Consider the following 22270-nt stretch of genomic DNA (forward strand, 5'->3'; position numbering starts at 1 on the left):
ACAGAAATCATGGCAGAGTGGATAGAAAGCTAATTTGGAGTCAGAAAAATATGGGATCAAGTCTTGTCTCAGACACAAACAGACTTTGTAACATTTTGCTATTATATAATTTTTTAGTGTTCTAGGCCAAAACTTCTTAATCTGTGGGAACTACATGTGAGGATTGTGAAAACCTTGGGAATAGTAAAAGGTTATGTAACCTGGGGTGGCATTAATATTTATTTTGTGAAAAGGGGTCATGAGTGGAAAAAAAGTTTAAGAAGCCTTACTCTAGGCAACTCTCTAAGATGAGAGATAGTAGAAAAGATGTCAACTTATAGTGGTAAAGGGAGTTTTCTGACCCCCCATATCCCAATATCAAGGAAATCACAGGTTTCTATCCTATGCATATGTTTAGAAAACATACATGCACTCCTCTGATATAAAGTAAACTCCTTGAGGGCAGGTGGTTTTCATCTGTCCATTCAATTATTTATATTTGTTTATATTTTTGTTTGTTTGTCTTCAAACCTAGTATAGGATTTATACACTTAATGTGCACTTGTTGGTTGATTGAAGTAAAGTAACATAAAGAAAATCATAAGAGTAAGATACAAATATAAAAGGAGGAAGTCTGGCCATGTGTGGCCATTAAAAATATTACACATAGAAAGCAAAGTCCTTAGGAAATTGGAATGTTTCTTAGTTTTCTCTATATTCCTAACATTTAAAATAGTACCTGGTACCAAATGGGACATAAATAAATGTTTCTCATTTGAGGGATAGTCTCATTGCTTTATTGTTATCTATACAATGTCAAAAGATATACATTAAAATTTCCAGGATGCTGAAGATTCCTCCCAGTGGATGTACATAATGAGAGATACATTGAAGAAATAGATGTGAGTGGGATGTTGTCTAGACTGTTAGAGGGACTACTTGTATACTGAGATTTTTACTAGATCAAAATGTTAACCATGAAAACCATGAAGAACTATCAAAATAATTTGAACATACTTCTATATTTGAAGATCTATGACCCTGTCGTATGACTAAATTCTCCAATGATGCCTGCCACAATCTCTTGAAAATGAAACAAATGATCATCAGAAGTTATTTTATCAAACCTGATGAAATTTTGCTCTGGGCTTACCTAAATTTTTCTATGTCCAACACAAATTCAATCTTTCACTAGACTCATATTGATGTCTTTCTCTCCCAATATTTTGAGAACCAAACAGCTACCTTTTATCCAAAGAAATAATGATGTGAAATTCAGAGTTTCAGAAGCCACTCATCAGAGGATAAAAAGATGAATCTTACTGCTTGAAAACTCTATGCTTTAGAGTATTAAAGAGGCTTTTACATGACCTAACTAATATAAGGATCTGCTCTTTTCTCAGGGAATGTATTCTAGATATAATGTAGAATGTTTATGTTGAATAATATATTCAAGATGATGTTCAATCCAAAGGTAATGTTGAAATATCTCTTTAGTCAAGAGACTAGATTTGCCCCCCCCAACCATAAATTCCTCCTTTATCTTCACTCAATCACCATCACCAAGTTTTAGGCCTTTCTTTCCTCAGCCCTGAAATCCTAGAATTTCTTTTTAAGTGCTCCTACTTCTCCTCTTTCCATTGTCCAATATATGCTCCCCATTTTTCTCAAATGAACTTTCTCATGACGAGGAGTAAAACCAGTTACATTCCTGCTCAAAAATCTTCATTTGTTCCCTATATGTTCTAGAATCAAATAATAACAAATAGTAGTGTAATGTGCCCTCAGGCATGAAGAACACTTTTAAGAAATAATTTTATTAAAACCTTGGGAGTACCCTTTGATTTAAGTATTACAGGTACTTTTATCATTGTTTTGTAAAATTAAGATTCATTGTGGAAGAGCATATATGGCTTACCCTGATGCACACACCTGGCACATGCCTGAGTCAGGATTAAAATTCCAGGTTTTGCTAACTCCAGGACAATGTTCTCTCTAAGAATGGTGAACTGTCTTTTTGTTTGGTTGGTTGGTTTTTTTATGCTACATTAAAAAGCATCCACAATCTGGATGCCATCTATTCATTTTAAATTTCTTTTACACTCTTCAGATAATGCCATATCCTTTCTCAATAAATTCCAGTAGCTTCCTGTTGCCTGCATTATCAGAAAGAAATCCCTTTGACATTTAAAGACTCTCACAAATAGGTTCTGTCTTATTAATCTTATTACTCCCTTTTATTAAATCTATAGTCCAGGCAACCTGCTACCCTTGCTGTTCTTTACACAGAAATCACCATTTCCATGTCTGTGCCTTTGCAGAAACTGCACTTGCTTCCTGATGTGCCCTTCCTCCTTACTTCAACCTCTTAGGATATTTAGATCCCTTCAAATCTCAGGTCAAATACAACTTCTTATATGGAGCCATTACTAATGCCACCCACATGCTAGTGCCTCCTACATCTGGAAATTAACTAATATTTTCTTTCTTTGTCTACATTTGTTATATAATACTATGTGCACATTTTCCTCCTGATATATTTAAGCTCCTTTGGAGCAAGGATTATTTTATTATTATTATTGTTGTTGTTGTTGTTGCTGTTGTTGTTCTTGATCTTGTTCTTGTTCTTGTTTTGTATACCCAGAACCCAACACTGTGTTTGTCATACATTAGTTGATTAAAGTCTACTTGATAGATTGATCACTTTGCTTCACACAATCTGCTTTCCAGCAAAATGGAATGATCTCAATGAATTGCTTTTCTTTTAGTAAGATCAATATCAAAGAATACAGGCTCCATGACACCCTCTCTGATTCTCCACAACCACAGAAGTCCCTATCCTTCTATTGTTTTTTTTTCCATAAAAGTATTTTATTATTTTCCAGTTACATGTAGAGATAGTTTTCAACATTTCTTTTTATAAGATTTCTAGTTTCAAACTCTTCTCCTCCCTCCCTTCTCTCCCACCTCCCTAAGACAGCAAGTAATCTGATATAGATTATATGTGTACAATCACATTAAACATATTTCTGCATTAGTCATGCTGGGAAAGAAGAATCAGAGCAAAAAGGAAACCCTCAAAAAAGAAATACAAGAACAAAACAATAGAAATAGGATGGTTCAATCTGCATCTAGGTTCCACCGTTTTTGTTTTTTTTTTCTTTCTTTTTGGATTTGGAGAGCATTTTCCATTGTTAGTCCTTTGGAACTATCTTGGACCATTGTATTGCTGAGAAGAATAAAGTCAATCACAGTTCATCACCACATAATGTTGTTCATACTATGTACAATGTTCTCCTGGTTCTTCTCATCTCACTCCGCATTAGTTCATGCAAGTCCTTCCAGTTTTCTCTGAAATCTACCTGCTCATCGTTTCTTACAGCAAAGTAGCATTAAGTTATATTCATGTACCACAACTTGTTCAGCCATTCCCCAATTAATGGACATCCCCATAACTTCCAATTCCTTGCCACCACACAAAGAACAGCTATAAATATTTTTGTACAAGTAGGTCCTTTTCTCTTTTTTATGATCTCTTTGGGGAAAAGACCTAATGGTGGTATTGCTGCGTCAAAGAGTATGTATAGCTTTATTACCCCTTGGGCATAATTCCAAATTGCTCTCCAGAATGGTTGGATCACTAAACAACTCCACCAACAATGCATTAGTGTTTCAATTTTTCTACAGCTTCTCCAACATTTATTATTTTCATTTTTTTATCATATTAGCCAATCTAATAGATATAAGGTGGTACCTCAGAGTTGCTTTAATTTGCATTTCTCTAATCAACAGTGATTCAGAGGATTTTTCAGATTTTTCTTCATCAGAAAAATGCCTGTTCATATCCTTTGACTATTTCTAAATGGGGGAAAGATTTGGTTTCTTATAAATTTGATTGAGTTCCCAATATATTTTAGAAAAGAGGCCTTTATCAGAAATACTGTCTATAAAAATTATTTCCCAGCTTTCTGTCTCCCTTCTAATTTTGGATGCATTACTTCTGTTTGTACAAAACCTTTTAAACTTAAAATAATCAAAATCATCCACTTTGCATTTCATAATTTTCTTTATCTCTTGTTTGATCATAAACTATTTTTCTTTCCAAAGATCTGAGAGGTAAATTATTCCTTCTTCTCCTAATTTATGTATGGTATCACCTTTTAGGTCTAAATCATGTACCCATTTTGACCTTATTTTAGTATAAGGTGTAAAATGTTCCCTCCTTGCCTATTCTAATTCCATTAAGTCCTTTTTCTTCTTTTATTGCTAAAGCTAACATTTCCAGTACTAAGCAATAGAGGTGATAATGGACATCCCTGTTTCTTATTGGGAAGGCCTCTAACTTGTCTCCATTACATATAATGCTTGCTGATGGTTTTAGGTAGATACTGATTATTTTAAGGAAAGCTCAAACTATCCCTAAGCTCTCTAGTCTTTTTATAAGGAATAGGTTGTGAAAATTGGAGCACCACCCCTTGCTGAGAGGGACATTGTGAAAATCAGGCATAAAAAGAAAACATGTGAGTTGGGAAGGTCCTTTCCAAGTATTGCTAACAAATCCGAATGCCATCCAAAATGGAGAGAAGGACTCATGGATATATTGCTCCCATGTAAAACTGATAAAAGCACATGTAGACCATTGAATTTTATTGTCTCATATTCTTCCATGTGCATTTTGTACTATTCATCAATCTCTCCAATTTTGAACCAATGCAAGATGGTTTTGATTTCATAATACAATATTAAGTCGGATAGTATTGTGCTCCCATATTTTAAATTGTCTGTTTTTTTTCCAACTGATTATTTTATCAAATTCGATAAAGCATTTGCCTGGCAAATTGGTTGCCATGGCAATTGTAAATTAATTCTAGAAGTATTATTTTTGATAAGCATTTTTAAAAGGAGGGTAGTATTTGAAAACTTTTTTTCATATTAATATGATCAAAATTATTATTGTCATAAATAGTGACATATTTTGAAAAATAATATGTGATTTGGGGATTTTAGATATTGAAATTAAAAAAATGTTCTAGACTTTTAAGAAAATTAAGTTAAAAAAAGTAAGTCCAAATGTTCCATAAGGGTTTCTTGTTTATGCTATTGCAACTACATTTTGAATTTGATAGTATTGGCTTATTTTCGTAGAGATTCTTATTCTTTCAAGATTGTGTTTTAACTTGTATTAAAATATGCTCTGATTTTTCACAAAAGTAATTGTATACCTAGTAAAATAAAGTTATTTGGAATTATTGAATAATAGTATATTATATTCTGAGTCTAGGTACATTCACAATTTTTGCGACTAGTATTATCCTCAACTTTTAAATCCATATGAGACTTGGATTATGGGAATTTATCATTTAAGACATTAATTGCCTTCATTTGAGTTATCAGATGCCATTTGGTCAAGATTCCATCCAACTACAAGAGGAATACATACAAGAGAAGACATTGAACAGTCACAAAAGGGGGAGATATGCACAAAGTCCATTACTGCACTGCTTTAGGAAAGGCCAAGAAAACAGCTATTGGCAAGAAGCAAGGTTGGATTTTCTTGGTTGAATTTTCCTCCACATGGCAGCAAGTGGCTTGGCTATGCCATGTCATTTGACACCTGACTTCAATTCCCCCTCCTATATGCCTAATGTCATGGACATCTCAATCCTATGCATCTGATTATGCCCGACTGTTTTTTCTCTGTTCTTTTATCATAAACCCCATAATTATCTCAGGTGTCATGATAAATACAATGTTGTATCTGGCCTTGACATCTGCTACCAATCATATTAGATCCTTTAATTTCTCATAATGGCATGATGATAATTAGGCAGATGATTCAAGAAATGATGAAACGCAGATTTTATAAAAAGTATTTTCTTAATTAATATCACAATTGTCTTCTCAATTTATTCTCTACAGGGGATGAGTGTAGTAATATTAAGTTTGAGAGAATGTTTTAATTTTTATTTTTATTATATGTTTCATGTGTAACAACTAAGATTCTGAATTTGCTTAGACATGTTTTTTGAGAATTTTTGTTGTTTGATTTGATTATTGGCAAATCTATTTAAAGTTGTGTTAACCTCAATTTTGTAGGAAGTTTTCCTAGCATCTGAAACTTCTGAAAGACTTTCATTCCATAACTACACCCTGAAGACATCCCAAGAATCATCTGAGAAAGGACTTTGAAAGACCTAAATGGACATTTTCCTGTTTTACTTTTCCACATTGTATACATTGTTTATAATGTCCACTTACTAAAGAGGAGTGCTCCCTTTAATTTTTCTTTTTGTAATGTCCACCTGATAAAAGGGAAATGCCCCCTTTAGCCTTTGTTAATGTGTTCCTCAACCTCTTTTTCTCTCTTTTTATTCCCTTTACTTTGTTAGTCATAAGTATGTATAATATTATTGCTTCATGTGAGAAAACGATGTTTCTATGCATGAAGCACAGGGGGGAGTGTGAGAATCGGAACAACACCCCCTGCAGAGTGGTATATTGTGAGAATCAGACCTGAAATGAAAACATGTGACTTGGTATCCAGAAGTGACCTTTCTGGGGTTTTGAGGGTCGGATTGGTGTCTGGAAGTTGTATGTAATTCCTATTGGTCCTGTCAATCAGTGCTACCAGCCAATTATCTTGGAGCTATGTGGGGATGGCCCTGTTTCCTGTTGGAGAGAGGGCTTCTGGGAGAAGGTGCTAAGAAGTGGTCTCTTTTCATTAAGGATTTTCGTTTGGTGGCAGACAGAGAACTTTACATGGGCTGTTAGGGAAAAGCAAGGTTTTATCTCTGGCTATCCCAAATAGATCTAAGCTAGGGTTTTCCATTGTATAAGAAACCTGTTCTCAATCTCTCTTCACTAACTTCTAATACACTTTAATAAATACTGAAAAGCCTAAACTCTTGCTGAATTGATCAGTAAATCTAAGCTAGTTTTTCCCCCGCACTGGGGTCAGGTCAGATGACCACAAATTAGATTTTAAACATCACAGGTAGAATTTTAGGCTTTACAAGGCGCTGTATTTTGTCAAAACATTTCTCTGTATCTATTGAGATAATCATATGATTTTGGTTAATTTTCTTATTGATATGGTTGGTTATGTTGATGGGTTTCCGAATGTTGAACAAACCCTGCATTCTTGGTATAAATCCCACCTGTCCATAGTGTATTCTCCTGGTGATCACTTGATGTAATCTCTTTGCTGATATTTTATTTAAGATTTTTGCATCAATATTCATTAGGGAAATTGGTCAATAATTTTCTTTCTCTGTTTTGGCTCTGCCTGGTTTTGGCATCAACAACATATTTCTGTCATAAAAGCAATTTCATTGAAGTCCTTCTTCAACTATTTTTCCAAATAATTTGTTTAATACAGGAATTAATTTTTCTTTAAATGTTTTGTAGAATTCACTTGTAAACCCATCTGGCCCTGGAGACTTTTTTTTAGGAGGCCATTGATGGCTTGTTCAATTTCTTTTCCAAATATGGGCTTATTTAAGGATTTTATTTCCTCTTCATTTAACTGGGTAATTTGTATTTTAGTAAATATATATCTATTTCATGTATTTTGTCAAATTTATTGGCATACAGTTGGGCAAAATATTTCCTAATTATTGCTTTAAATTCCATTTCATTGGTGGTGAAATCCCCCCTTTCATTTTTGATACTGGTAATTTGGTTTTCTTCTTTCTTTTTTTTTAAATCAAATTAACCAAAAGCTTATCTATTTTATTATTTTTTTCAGAAAACCAGATCTTAATTTTATTGATTAGTTCATAGTTTTATTACTTTCAGTTTGATTAATTTCTCCCTTGATTTTCGGGTTTTCTAATTTAGTATTTGATTGGGGATTTTTAATTTGTTCTTTTTCTAGCTTTTTAAGTTACATGCCCAATTCATTGATCTCTTCACATTTTCATTCACAGTTATTATTACTAACTGTCCATTTCTCTTCATTCTATTTACCACCTTTGTACTTTTTCCCCCTTGTTCACCCTATTTCTCCTTGCCACCATTTTGCTTCTTTCCTCTGCCTAACCCAATTGTCTCTCCTTTTATCAGCCCACCTTCCTATTCTTTAACTTTTTCTCCCCTGCTTCTGCCCTCCTTTCTATCAGTGTCCTCCTTTCCCCCTTACCTTTTTTTTTCAGGGCAATGAGGGTTAAGTGACTTACCTAGGGTCACACAGCTAGTTAAGTGTCAAGTATCTGAAGCTGGATTTGAACTCAGGTCCTCCTGATTCCAAGGCCAGTGCTTTGTCCACTATGCCATCTAGCTGCCCCTCCCCTAACCCTTTTACTTCCCTATAAATAAGCTAAATTACTTTATCCAAATGAACATATAAGTTATTCCTTTCCTGAAACAAATCTTATGAGAGTAAGGTTGAAACCATGCTCACCCCTCCTTTCTTTCCCTTTGTTGTAAATTTCTATCATTTTAACATCATAATCTGATACACAATTATCATATCATTCTCTTTTCTCAACAGCTATATTATTTTAATAGTCTGTATGATTCATACTAAGGAACAAATACTCCATTTCCCCCCCCCATATTTTTGTATCACATTGACCACCACAAACTAGTCAGTTAAAAATGTGGAGGTGCAGCTAGGTGGTGCAATGGATAAAGCACCAGCCCTGGTTTCAAATCCGGCCTTAGACATTTGACATTGACTAGCTGTGTGACCCTTGGCAAGTCACTTAACCCCCATAGCCCCGCAAAAACAAAACAAAACATAAAAACAAAACTAAAATAATTGTGGAATTGTTTCATTTTATCATCACAATATCCTTGAGAGTCAGGTAATATAAGTATTATTTTCCCAAATTTCATAGATAAGAAAACTGAGGCTCCAAATAATTGACTTTATTTCTTCAAGGTCAGAGTTATTAAATGTCCAACTCAGGACTGTTTCCCCCATCTTTCAACCTTCAAAGTTTAGGTATATTTACATCCTACTATTCTTCATATCACTAAGATTTGATAGAACATAAAACACAGCTGGTTGGATTTGGACACAGAGAAAAACAGGTTTGAATTCCACCAGTCACTTAGCATCATAGATTTTTTAAATGGACCAGAATTAAATATTCATATACCCCATATCCCATTGTTACCTAGAGGAAAATGGAATCACCAATGTTCTTGAAAATCGGAAAATAGCATGGCCAATATTTGAATCTAATATACATCTTTTTTCAAATAAATTTATTTATTTATAATTTCCCCCAAGTTGCATGTAAAAATGAATTTTCATATTAATTTGTCAAAACTTTGTTTTCCAAATTCTCTTCCTCCCTCCCTCCCCATCCCTTCCTAATAAATCAAGGAATCCTATATATGTTATACATGTACAGTCATGCAAAACATCTCTACATTAGTCAGGTTGTGCAAAAAACAGACAAAATAACTTTAGAAAGAGGAACTAACAAAAATTATAGCTCATGGACCAGTAAGGGGGTCCAGCAGTTAGCTTCAGAGAGATAGCAAGGGTGTTTGTTGGAGCTGGGGGATAGCACTGTTGCGTTGTCAAGAAAGCAGACGAGAGGTACTAGCCCAGTGGGAAAAGGGTACAGGCATGCCAAGCTTATGACCATAATAAACCAAATTTCTGCTTCTAGGTTAAGAGCAAGAAGTCTATAGGGGCCAAATTTAACATGTGGAGAGTTAATTGGGTGGCTCACCATAATATTGGGGTTCAGAAAATAATGAGGGACCTCTAGGTTCCTCCCCTCTGAACTGCCTTTTTAGATATTTTCCCCAGGCCAATAAGAAATATATATCTTACCACATTTCTATAAAAAAAAATCTGGGGCAGCTAGGTGGAACAGTGGATAAAACACCGGCCCTGGAGTCAGGAGGATTTGAGGTCAAACCTGGCCTCAGACACTTGACACTTACTAGCTGTGTGATCCTGAGCAAGTCACCTAACCCTCATTGCGCCAGAAAAAATATATGGAGGGCAATGTGAAATATTTCCTTGGAAAAGCAGCTAACCTAGAAAATTGATACAGGAGAGATAATTTGAAAATCATTGGACTACCTGAAAACCATGATCGAAGAAAGAGCTTAGACATCATCATCCAAGAGATTGTCAGGAAAAATGGCCCTGATATTCTAGAATCATAAGACAAAATAGAAACCAAAAGAATCTACCAATCACCTCCTGAAAGAGATGCCAACATGACAACTTTTAGGAATATGATAGCTAAATTCCAGAGCTCCCAGGTCAAGGAGAAAATATTGCAATCAGATAGAAAGAAACAATTCAAGTACTGTGGAGCTATAGTCAGGACAAAACAAAATCTAGCAGCTTCTATATTAAAGGATCAGAGATCATGGAAATTATTTTTTGGAGGTCAAAGGAACTGGGATTACAACCAAGAATCACCAATCTAGTAAACTGAGTATAATTTTTCAGGGGGAAAATGAGGACTTTTAGGCATTTATGATGAAAAGCCCAGAACTGAATAGAAAATTTGATTTTCAAATAAAAAACCCTAGAAAAGCATAAAAATGTAAATAGGAAAAAGAAATCATGAGGCATATTAAAGGGTTAAACTGTTCACATTGCTATATGGGAAGATGATACTTTTAACTCATAAGAAGTTTCTCAGTATTAGGGCAGATGAAAGGAATATATTTACACAGAGGACACAGGTGTGATTTGAATACGAAGGGATGATATCATTAAAATGTTGATTTTTTTCTTTATCCTTGTTTTTTGTGGGGCAGGGAGGGTGGGATTGCTTATGTCTGGTGCAAGATTTGGGTTTGGGTTTGGGGTCTCTTCAGTCCATGCCTGGTTCTTTTTTCACTGTGTCACCAGCTGCCCCTTGATGAAATATTCAAAATAAATTTAAGGGATAAGAGGAATGCACTGGAAGAAAAGGAAGGGGAGAGGTGGTCCAGTAGCAAGATTCACTATACATAATACACACATATACATATATGTACCTACACACATACATGCAGGTGTGTATTGTGCATGTATATGCATACATGTACGCATCTATAAGTATATACATATATGTGTATATATGCTCATATACATATAGTAATTTTTCTGGCACAATGAAGGTTAAGTGACTTACTCAGGGTCACACAGCTAGTAAGTGTCAAGTGTCTGAGGCCAGATTTCAACTCAAATCCTCCTGACTCCAGGGCAGGTGTTTTATCCACTGTGCCACCTAGCTGCCCCAGATTTTTTTTTATAGAAATGTGTTAAGATATATATTTCTTATTGGCCTGGGGGGAAATATCTAAAAAGGCAGTTCAGAGGGGAGGTACCTAGAGGTCCCTCATTATTTTCTGAACCCCAATATTATGGTGAGCAACTGTAATGATTGGAATGACGCCACCTGCTGGAGACTTACTGTAGAAGAGTTCTGTCCATGAAGCGAAGGTCTTTGAGGGCAAGACCAGGAGTCTTTTCTTTAAAGACTCATGGACTCATTGCTCTCATGTAAAGCCTGCACCATTCATAGGTGAAGAGATTTCAGATAGACCTGAGGTAGACGCTAAAGAGCTAAAAACCCTAAAGATAGCAACTGTTAAAGAGCAAAGAGAGTTCAGAGGAAATAGGCAGTTCCCATTTGATAATCCCACTGAACAGTTAAATGCTTTGGGACTCAATCTTCCTAAAGTATCAGGAGACGGAAATTGCCTTTTTAGGGCTTTAGCAGACCAGCTAGAAGGTCACTGTAGAAATCATCTCAGACATAGACAAGAAGCTGCTTCTTACATGATTAGCCATAGACAAGAGTTTGAGTCTTTTAGAGTAAATGACTCCCCTTTTGAAGAATATGTTGAAGAATTAAAGAAATTTGGAAAGTGGGGAGGAAATGATACGATTGTAGCATTTGCTAAGCAGCATCAGCTGAATGTGGTAGTTCATCAGTTAAATCAGCCTTTATTGAAAATCAGTGGCACAGACAAAACTGATGCTAGAGAACTCCACATTTTCTACCATAAAGAACATTATGACAGCATTAGAAAGATCAATGACAATTCAGAAACCCCTGCCACTTTGGCATGCAGAGAATTGGGGAACCAGTTAAAACAATGTGGCATACCCCAAACTCTAACAGCTTAAATACCTTAAAATTTAACAAGCATTTCCTTCTACAGGCAAAGCACTGAAGCACATGGCCTAGTTTTCTGGCCCACCTCAATTTTCCCCACCCTTTCCTACCCCATACCTATTTTTTTTAATCCTTTTTGTTTTTGTTTTTGTTTTGTTTTGACTTTTGAAAGGCACTGAAAAGACCTGGAATTCACCACACCTTTAAGTTCTTTAAGAGCACAAAAGGGTACTTAGCAAATCTTTTGCTTTTTATTTTTGGTTTTTGGTTTTGCTTTGTTTTGACTTTTGTTTCTTTTGCTTTTCTTTAAAAACCTGATTTTGTAAACTAAGTGAATTTTCAAAGACATTTTAAGTATATGCTATGGGTGAGACCATCCAGCCTCAGAAGCTACCAGAATTCTTTTTTTTTTTACTCTTTCTTTTTGAGAAAGGGTTATTGAACCCTATTGCTTGATACCTCACTGAAAACATTGAATATTGAATCTTGCTAATTGAAGTCTTATTTCTTTTTGATGAATTAATCACCACTTTAAGTATCTGCTACTGTTATACTAGAGAATTCATGTATAAGATGATGTGGTCTACTTGCTAAAAGAAGATTATGCAATAATATCTAAAAGAAGATTATGTAACAATGTCTAATATAATCAGCTATTTACATTCGTTTATTATTTATATGTCATTATACTCTGGGTATGGTTTGGAATTATTGTATATATCACTAATATATTCTCAGTTATGCAGCATAGCATGCATTTTTACCATCATACTGTCTTTGGTGAAATTAATATGAGATTTTGGAAGTATAGAAACTTATCATTTCAGAGACTAACTTGCTGTGAACTCTGATGCAGGCCCTGGAGAGAATATATGTGCAACAAAAGGAGAGACAGGTATACATAAGTCCATGGTTTGCTTATGATGGTGACTATGTAGAGCACAATTACTAGGCACAGTCCAGTATTTATCCTCTCTCCCTCCTAATTTAACCTAATTTAACTGAACTTATTTATCTTTTTATCTCACTCAGTTGAACTCACCTGTGGCCTAGCACAATCACTGGCTGTCTTGGAACCATGAGATATGGTATGATAACCTTTCCATAACATTTTCTGGTATCATGAACACATACTAAATTTGGCTTTGATCCATACACATGGTGGTAAAATGTGTTACAGATTGTATAACTACCTCAACCCTCTATTGGAAGTCTAAGGATATAAAGGAGGGAATGTAATGGAATTTATTAATTTGGTCATTGACAATGCTATGCTAAGGTTTAGTAAAATTACAGCAATTCAAACAGTTAAAGAAGAGAATCCAACTTTCCAGACCAGAGTCCAGAATCCAGTTTTCCAGACCAGAATCCAGTTTCCTCCTGATGACATCTTACCACGTCAAGAAGACAAGAGAACTCAGAGACTTTATATGTTTTGTTAGTTTTTACTATCTTCTTTCTGTTATAATATACACTATCTATAACATGTACTCTCTGCAGAGGCTCTCCCTTTGCAAGACTAATGTCAAAGCGTCGGTTCATGAAGACAAAAAAATCACCCCTCTGGACAAAACTTTCCACTCTTCCTTTTCTATATTGTTGTTCACATATTATTAGTTAGCAATAGTTATTATATTATTTTTACTGTTCTGTCAAGGAAATATTTTGTTTCTTGAGGAACAAAAGGGGGGAATGTGGTAAAAAGTTTTAACAGTTGGTTAGATAATGGAGAGATGCCAGTTTTTCTTAGGACCACCCTTTTGGGGAGGAGACCAACAGCATGAGCTATGCGTACCAGTCTACCTGCGATGCATGCCAGATTGCCTGCTAAGCACTCGACTTCCGGAGTGCGAGCTTAAAAGGCAAGGAGAGAACAGAAGTGGGGCCTTTTTTCCTGCTCCGCTGGTCTCCTGGCTGTGCTGCACAGACAGATGCGGACTGGAGTTTGACTCGGCCTGGCTCTCGGTTAACAGCACACGCTTGACTTGGTCTCTTGTCCCAAAGGTGGCCTTCAGCTTTTGGTGAGTTTTATACGGAATACAGACTAAGCCTAGACTTAAGACGATTTGTATTGTATTTCTACTTTCCTATCCTTCTAATCAACATCACCTTGTGACTACCATACAATAAAAGCTCTATCTAGAAAACCAGAAGCTTCTTCCATTTACTAGTCTGGGACATAAATTAAGGGAAAGATTAAGTAGGGTAGCTTTATGATCTAATATCCAATTTTAATCTCACACAACCCAATTAACTCTACACATGTTAAATTTGGCCCCTATAGACTTCTTGCTCTTAACCTAGAAGTAGAAATTTGGTTTATTATGGTCATAAGCTTGGCATGCCTGTACCCTTTTCCCACTGGGCTAGTACCTCTCGTCTGCCTTCTTGACAACGCAACAGTGCTACCCCTCAGCTCCAACAAACATCCCTGCTATCTCTCTGAAGCTAACTGCTAGACCCCCTCACTGGTCCATGAGCTGAATTCCATAAGTAGCCACTGATGCTGATGATTATGAGGCTCTGGAGGTATGCCTGCTTAGGGCTGGATGCCTGTGTTCCCCTCTCATCATGGTATATTAGATGTTCCCTGCTGCCCTTTTAAGCCATCTTTGACTGGAAAATGATCTTACTCTGTTCTTTTGTAGGTTCTGTTACTACAGGAATTGTTTTATGGCATTATTTAGTGGTATATGAATGGATCATGGGGTGCTCTGAAAGCTACAGCCTTTCCTCTACCATCTTGGCTCTGCTCCCCAATCTACATTTGAGCCTCCAACTGTACTCTAACCCCTCCCCCCCAAATCAATATGTGTGAGTGGATAGCATTGTGCCCCCAAGCAAGTAACATAATCTTCCTTAACTTCAATTTGCTCATTTGTAAAGTGAAAGTAATGAGACTTGTATTAAAATCAAATGACTGTTGAGAGAATGAAACAAGTTCTTATACACAAAATGACTGGCAAACATTAAGGTATATAGATATCTGAGCTTCTTTTGTCTTAAAATAACTCTGCCAAAATAATGTGAAGCAAGAGTCAAAACTGATAGAAAACCTGGCTCTTCTACCTTCAACTGGTGTGACCTGGGGCATATCACTTAACCTTTCTGAGCCTCAGTTTCTCATCTGCAAAATAAGAAATTGCCCTACATGGTCTCAAAACCTCCTTCCACCTCTAAAAGTATTAGCATATAGTGCTATGTAGACAAGTTGTTCGTGTTTTATGCAACTATTATTGGATTACTCATTTCCTTTTATCTTCTCTTTCATGACATCAACATAAGAACTATACAAATTAACATTAAACATTGTACCTGTAATTCTGTATAATTTTCTAATCCATTTGATTAGTCTTCGCATCAGAAAATTCAAGTACAAGTCTGGTCTCAGATATGTTTGATGATGTGACATTTTTCAAATTAATAAATATCTGTCTGCCTCAGTTCCTTCATCTAAGAAATGCAAAGAATAATAGTAACTAACTTCCTTGATTATGAATAATAAATGAAATTATATCTGTAACATGCTTTGCAAAACTTAAAGCATATTATTATTATTACTGATTGCAAACTATATTAGTAAATTCATAAGGCGAGGGCCTTTTAGTACATTTGGTTTGAATCTCTTGTTCACTTTCAATCTACAATAATCTGGGCAGCAATTATTAAATGCCTACTCTGTGTTTTTCACTGTATTAGGCTCTAAATATGTTAAGATAAAAGGAGAAGATAAAGAACTCATGCCCTGATAAACCTTACCTTCTATTAGGAAGAGACAGTATATACATAAATAAGTCAATAAATATATGCATATAGAGAATAAATAAAATTAATATATTTGGAGTATTGGGACTAAAATCTAGGAAAATGAAAGGGAATGCCAATAAGAAGTGTGTCCCTACATAATTACTAGGTTAGGCACTGAGGAAGAAGGTCCATAAATATTAACCAACTTAATAGGGCAGATGTATGTGGGAGGTACAAATTTTTAAGAAGCCTTATTATCTTATTTTTTTGTCTGTGTTTTTTTTCACAATATGACTAATACAGAAATATATTTTGCATGACTGAACATGCATAATTTAATCAAATTGCTTGGCTTCTCAATGAGGGTGGAGGGAAGGAGGGTGGGAAAGAATTTGCAACTTGCAAATGTAGACGGCAAACGTTAAACATTGTTTTTATGTGTAATTGAGAAAAAATGAAATACTATTTAAAAAAAAAAACTTATCTAAATCTAAAAGTTCAGCTAAAGAACGAACTGTCTGACTCCTTTTTGTATGAGAAGCATCAATAATGTTTCAAAGTCCTGCTAGTCCCAAAAAACAGTAAGGAAGCATATGGGGTGACAATATTTATAAGAAAATTAGTCAATAATAAGTCAGGCAATAAACATTCATTAAGTACATACTATTTGCCAGACATGGTTCAAAGTGGCAAACATATAACTTCTTCTTCTTCCTCTTCTTCCTCTTCTTCTTCTACTTCTTCTTCTTCTTCGTCTTCTTCTTCTTCATTCCTTGAAGAGGACAATGACATCAATGTGATTTCATAATTTGCATTGAATTGGATTTAACTGAGGGACAGCTGTGCAAATCACCAAACTCATGATCGCCTACAGAGCCACTTGGGTCCAGTACCAAGATTCACTATACATACATACACACATATACATATATGTACCTACACACATACATGCAGGTGTGTATTGTGCATGTATATGCATACATGTATGCATATATAAGTATATACATATATGTGTCTATATGCTCATATACATATAGTAAGTGTCTGAGGTGAGATTTTAACTCTGTTCTTCTTGACTGCACTGCCATTGATTTATCTATCTATTGCCCCAGCTAGTTGCCCTAAAAGATATAAATAGAAACAAAAAGAAAGATAATCCCTGATCTCAATGGGCTTCAATTTAAATAGGAGTTCACCTAAAAGGAAGCTGAAAAAATGAGAGAAGAAAAAGAAAGTACCTAGCTTGGGGCCTGATGGGAGATGTTCATAGGAAAAGAGCAGGGAGAGCTGAAGAGATAACTGATATGGAAACTTTCCTTATGTGGATTTTCTGAGAGTAGCTCTTTGCTCTGTCCTGCAATCAGAGGATCCCCAGCAGCAGAGGCTACTGCTAAGGTATAAATATTGGGCTTGGTGTGATCTTACAAGATGATAAGGTTCCTGAGGTCATGATAGAGAATTCCAAATGAATATTGCGTGGTGGGAAATGAATAGATTTTGGATGAAATCTTGAAAGGTTCCTAAAAAGGAACATGGGGCAGCAAACTTTTACTTGAAGCTTGACAATTTAATTGGTCACTATGGTCCTCACAAAGACAGATTTTCTTTTCTCCTTTTTTACAGGTGAGTCATTTTACTTTTTTTCTCTTTTTATAAAATTATTTAATTGTGGAATGGGGCTAGATGATGAGGGGAGTGGGAGATTTCCAAAATGTATCAAAAGCTCCACATGAACCAAATAGGACTCTGTTAGAAAAATAGATTAAATTGAATGAGCTATATAACTACCTCAAATAAATATAATAAAATCAGAAGTGTTTTTGTTTGTTTGTTTTTTTTTTAAGACAACACATTTTTACCACTACCACACCCAATACAACATATATAGAATAGCCCTAGTTCAAAAAAGGGGGAAGGAGAAATGGTAGAAAGAACAATGCCTATTCTGGTCAGCTACTTACCTTGAAGTCAGTGAAGGTAATCTAGTGAGACAAAATAAGAGAGATGGAAATAAATAAAACAAGATAGAGAGGAGTTTGTCCGCAGCAAAACACCAGTGAAAAATTGATAAGCAAAAACAACAGAGTTCATCAGGGCTGCATACTTAAAGATTACATTTAAAATTTAGACCTTCTCATCCTGCTTTGATCCAGACTAGTGTGAAATAGCATTCAGGCATTCAAAGTCAATTAGACTTTCATAGAATCCAGTCCCAACTGAGAAAAGGGAGTGGCATCTTGAATATTTTCTTAAATAGGCATAGCTTTTAGATCTATATATCTATATATACATACACACACACACATATATATATGATATATATATATGTATTTATATATACATGTATATATATATATATATATACAGAGAGAGAGAGAGAGAGAGAGAGAGAGAGAGAGAGAGAGAGAGAGAGAGAGAGTTGTGTTAGGAAAAATATCTGTCCAAAATTTTTTTTGACCTTTCTTAGTGTACAGAAATAATTAGAGATAGTCTTAAGTAGGGCATCTGTAGTGACCTTATGGTCAGAAAGAACCAGGTGTCAGGTCATATGTCAAACTAAGGTGGTTTATGAAAATGGGATAGTCACAACCTCTCAGTAACTAATAAAATTCTCTAAGACTATAATCAACAATAAACATGTATTAAATAACTTGTATTTTCTAGGTACTATGCTAATCACTTGATCTTCACATCCATCTTGTAAGGTAAGTTATTTTACTATTGATATCATAGTTGAGGAAACTGAGGTGGATTAGAGTCATGACTTGCCCAAGTCACATAGCTCAAGTATCTGAGGTCAAAATTTAACTTGGGGCTTCCTGAATCTAGACTCACATCTCTATCAACTGTACCATTTATCTAAGAATACCAAAAAAAAAAAAAGAAAAAACAAAAAACAAAACTAAACATTCCCTGCTCGCAAGGAGCTCACAGTCTAATGGGGAGACAGCATGCAAAGAATTATATATAGCCATTTCATAAATGAGATAAGTTAGAAATCATCTTAGGCGTAAGTTTCTAGCATTAAGGGAGGTAAGGAAGTTTTTTCTCACAGAATATTACATGTTGGATGAAAATTGAAGGGATTATAAATTAAGGGAGAGTTACCAATATGCTGCAGTGAAGGTATTTTTTGAAAAAAAAATGGCACTCTACAGTGAGTAAAATACAGGTCCAGCCAACAACAACAGCAACCATAATAATAATTTGGTCTGATGAATTGAAAGCCAGCTTTAAAGCCAGAAAACCTGTATTAAGGTTCTGCTTCTGACATTTAGTGCATAATTAAGTGACTCTGGGAAATGATGTAATATTTCAGCGATCTGGGCAATTAAGATAAGTTGAAGGAAAGATATTGAACTATTTTAGTTAGATAAATTTTCTTACCCTAATGAAAGAACCAATTTCTTTCCCTATGAAAACATACTGGTAGTTTGCTATAATGGAGGGAGTTCTAGGGTTTGTAATCAGAAGCAAATGTTTGAAGCTTTACCGTGATACTTACTATCCTTGTGACCCTGGCTAATCTCCAACTGCCCCAAATCAATATCACATGAATTAATGATGATGATGACAATAACTACAATGATGATATGATGATGAAGAAAAAATAGATGGGGTACATACTGTTTGGATGCAGGAAGTTGCCCACCATTAAAACATCAAAAATTCTTCACATATTCATTCTGAGGAAAAAGTAAGAAATTATTCCATTTCAGGCATACCACAGGAATAAAAAGCTCACTTGGAGGAAAGGGAGAAAACAGAGGTACTTCTACAGAAGCTTGTGTTTCTTACTAGAAAGGAGAAAATGAATTGTGTTTTGTCCATGATAAGTTTTAGAGACATATGGGACTTTCATTTGGGGTTACTGAACATACAGTTGATGATTAGGACTTGGGAAAATGAGTAAGACTGAATATATATATATATATATATATATATATATATATATATATATATATATATATATATATATATATATATATATATATATATATATATATCCACTATTCATCTTGAAAGAGAAAATGATTCAACACTGGGTAGGAGATGTGACTGGCAAAAGGGAGAGTGGGGACAAAGAGGAAAAGAAGGCTTAGGATAAGAGAATCAGATTTGGAGAGTGGGATATGAATGTGATCCAGTAAAAGAGACAGAAAAGTTGTGGTCAGACACATAGGACGAAAAGCATCTGAAAACAGAAAAATGAAATCTGAGAATGGATCAAGTATCCAATTAATAGGCAGCAACCTGTCTTACTACACTGAAACAACAACAACAAAAAAGTGCCAATTCAGATCTTTAGTAAAATTGCTTAGCTTTGAGCCAGATATTACTACAAAACTTCAGAGCTGAAAACATTAAACTCAGTACAATATAATTCAAAGTGAAGGATAAAAAAAACACAACTAAGTTCTGGTGGGTTTTAAAAGGATGCAAACATTGACATCCTTCCAATGGTGATTCAGTGAATAAAGTCATCAAAGCCAAGTTGCAGCATAGCCATAAACCAATGTTCTTGAAATAACATTTACCTATATTTTCAGAGTAACCAGTGAGGAAATTTTATGAGTCACAATCATGTATGTCTGTCAAATAGTTTTAGGAATCTGACATTATAATAGTCATATAATTATAAAAGAACACACACAATAGTTGTACTTCCTCATACAGAAAGGAAAAAACAACTACCTAATTAATTAATTAATTAATCCATTAATGTTGTGAGGTAATGTGGTATAGTTGAAGAAATGTGGAACTTAGATTCAGGAAAAAAGGTAATTTGGATCCCAACTCTGATACTTTTGAACTTGTATGTGTTGGACAAAATACTTTACATCTTTGAGATTTAATTTCCTCATCTGTAAAATGGTACAGCAATACCTGTGTTAGAAGCAATATTGTGTAATTGAGTTTGATCTATCCTTTGACCCCTGGAACACCTGAGTTTCAATTTAGTTTCTCTTCTATGTAACAAAAGATAACTCAATAAAAAATTAATGTCTAAATCAACCCTCTAAGATGTGAATTCATGATTTCCTCTGGTGATCATAAAATTGACACCAAGAATTCCCTATTCTTATGAAATCACAGATACAGGACCCCATTCTCTGTCCTCCATCATGGAGCTATTAAGAGGTGAGAGATAAAATGCATTATGTAATATAACATAAGCATATGCATAATATGTATATATACATATATAAAGGCAGTTTACATACACTAGTACATTTGCATACATATGTGTATATTTGTGCAATGCATGTACAGGTATCTATGTAGCTATCTATATACACATATGCATATACATATACATATACATATACACATGCCTCTTCTTTCCCATTACTTTTTTATTTTATTTCCTTTGAAGAAAGGAAATTGGAAGTTGTAGTTAGAAGTTTGGTTAATCTGTTCTCCCCAAAGACAGGGGGTGTTCAGCTAGATATACATCTAATTACTCCCTTAATGAGTATTAGTCCAGGAAATGTGAATTTGAGCTCACTATTTTTAATGCAGTAAACAGGACCCCAAGCTTCATATCCAGGACTTGTCTCCCTTCTCACTAAATACCAGTTCCTTAATGAATATTAGTTAGCAAAGAAATTTATGTATAAAAGCCAATAGCCAAAAAGAAATCAGAGAAAGTGTACATAGGATAATATCCACCAGGCAATACAGAGTAAAGGTGCTCTCCCATTGGGAGTGAGGCAACTCAGTTTTACTTAGAAAGAACACCCAATATTTCATTCATGAGGAAATTCCATAAAATCTCTAGCATAAAATCTCAAGGTAAGGATGGGTTGATTGCTTGTTATTATTTGTAATCAAAGAAGAACAAAATGACATCCCTATCTTGAGGCCAATATACATTTTACCTGACTGTGGCTAATCAGACCTATATGAGTTTGCAGGCTCTACTACTATTTGGACACAAATAGTCTGCATGAACATTTCAAATAGAGATATCTCTAAGTTTGCACATCTCACATATCTTCTGATTAACTGAATTTCTGCTTTAGGTTGTTGTTAACAAGATAAAACTGAATTTCATCTGCCATCTTACTAAGTGAAGAATACTGAATCTCTCTCGGTTTTACTTAGTCTTTACTTTTTTCCAGACTTATTTTTTTCCAATTATATATAAATATTATTTTAAACATTCATTTTTTTGTTTTGTTTTGTTTTTTTTGCCGGGCAATGTGGGTTAAGTGACTTGTCCAGGGTCACACAGGCAGTAAGTGTCAAGTGCTTTTAGTTCCAAATTTTACCTCCACACTCTCTTCCTTCCCTTCTCCCAAAGCCATCAAGCAATCTGATATGTTATACATTAAAATCATATTAAATATATTTCCACATTAGTCATGTTGTAAGAGAAGAAATAGAACAAAAGCAAAAAAAAATTTAAGAAAGAAGAAACAAAACAACAACAAAGCAACAAAAGTGAAAAT

Source organism: Dromiciops gliroides, chromosome 2, assembly GCF_019393635.1.
Source record: "Dromiciops gliroides isolate mDroGli1 chromosome 2, mDroGli1.pri, whole genome shotgun sequence".
NCBI lineage: Eukaryota > Metazoa > Chordata > Mammalia > Microbiotheria > Microbiotheriidae > Dromiciops > Dromiciops gliroides.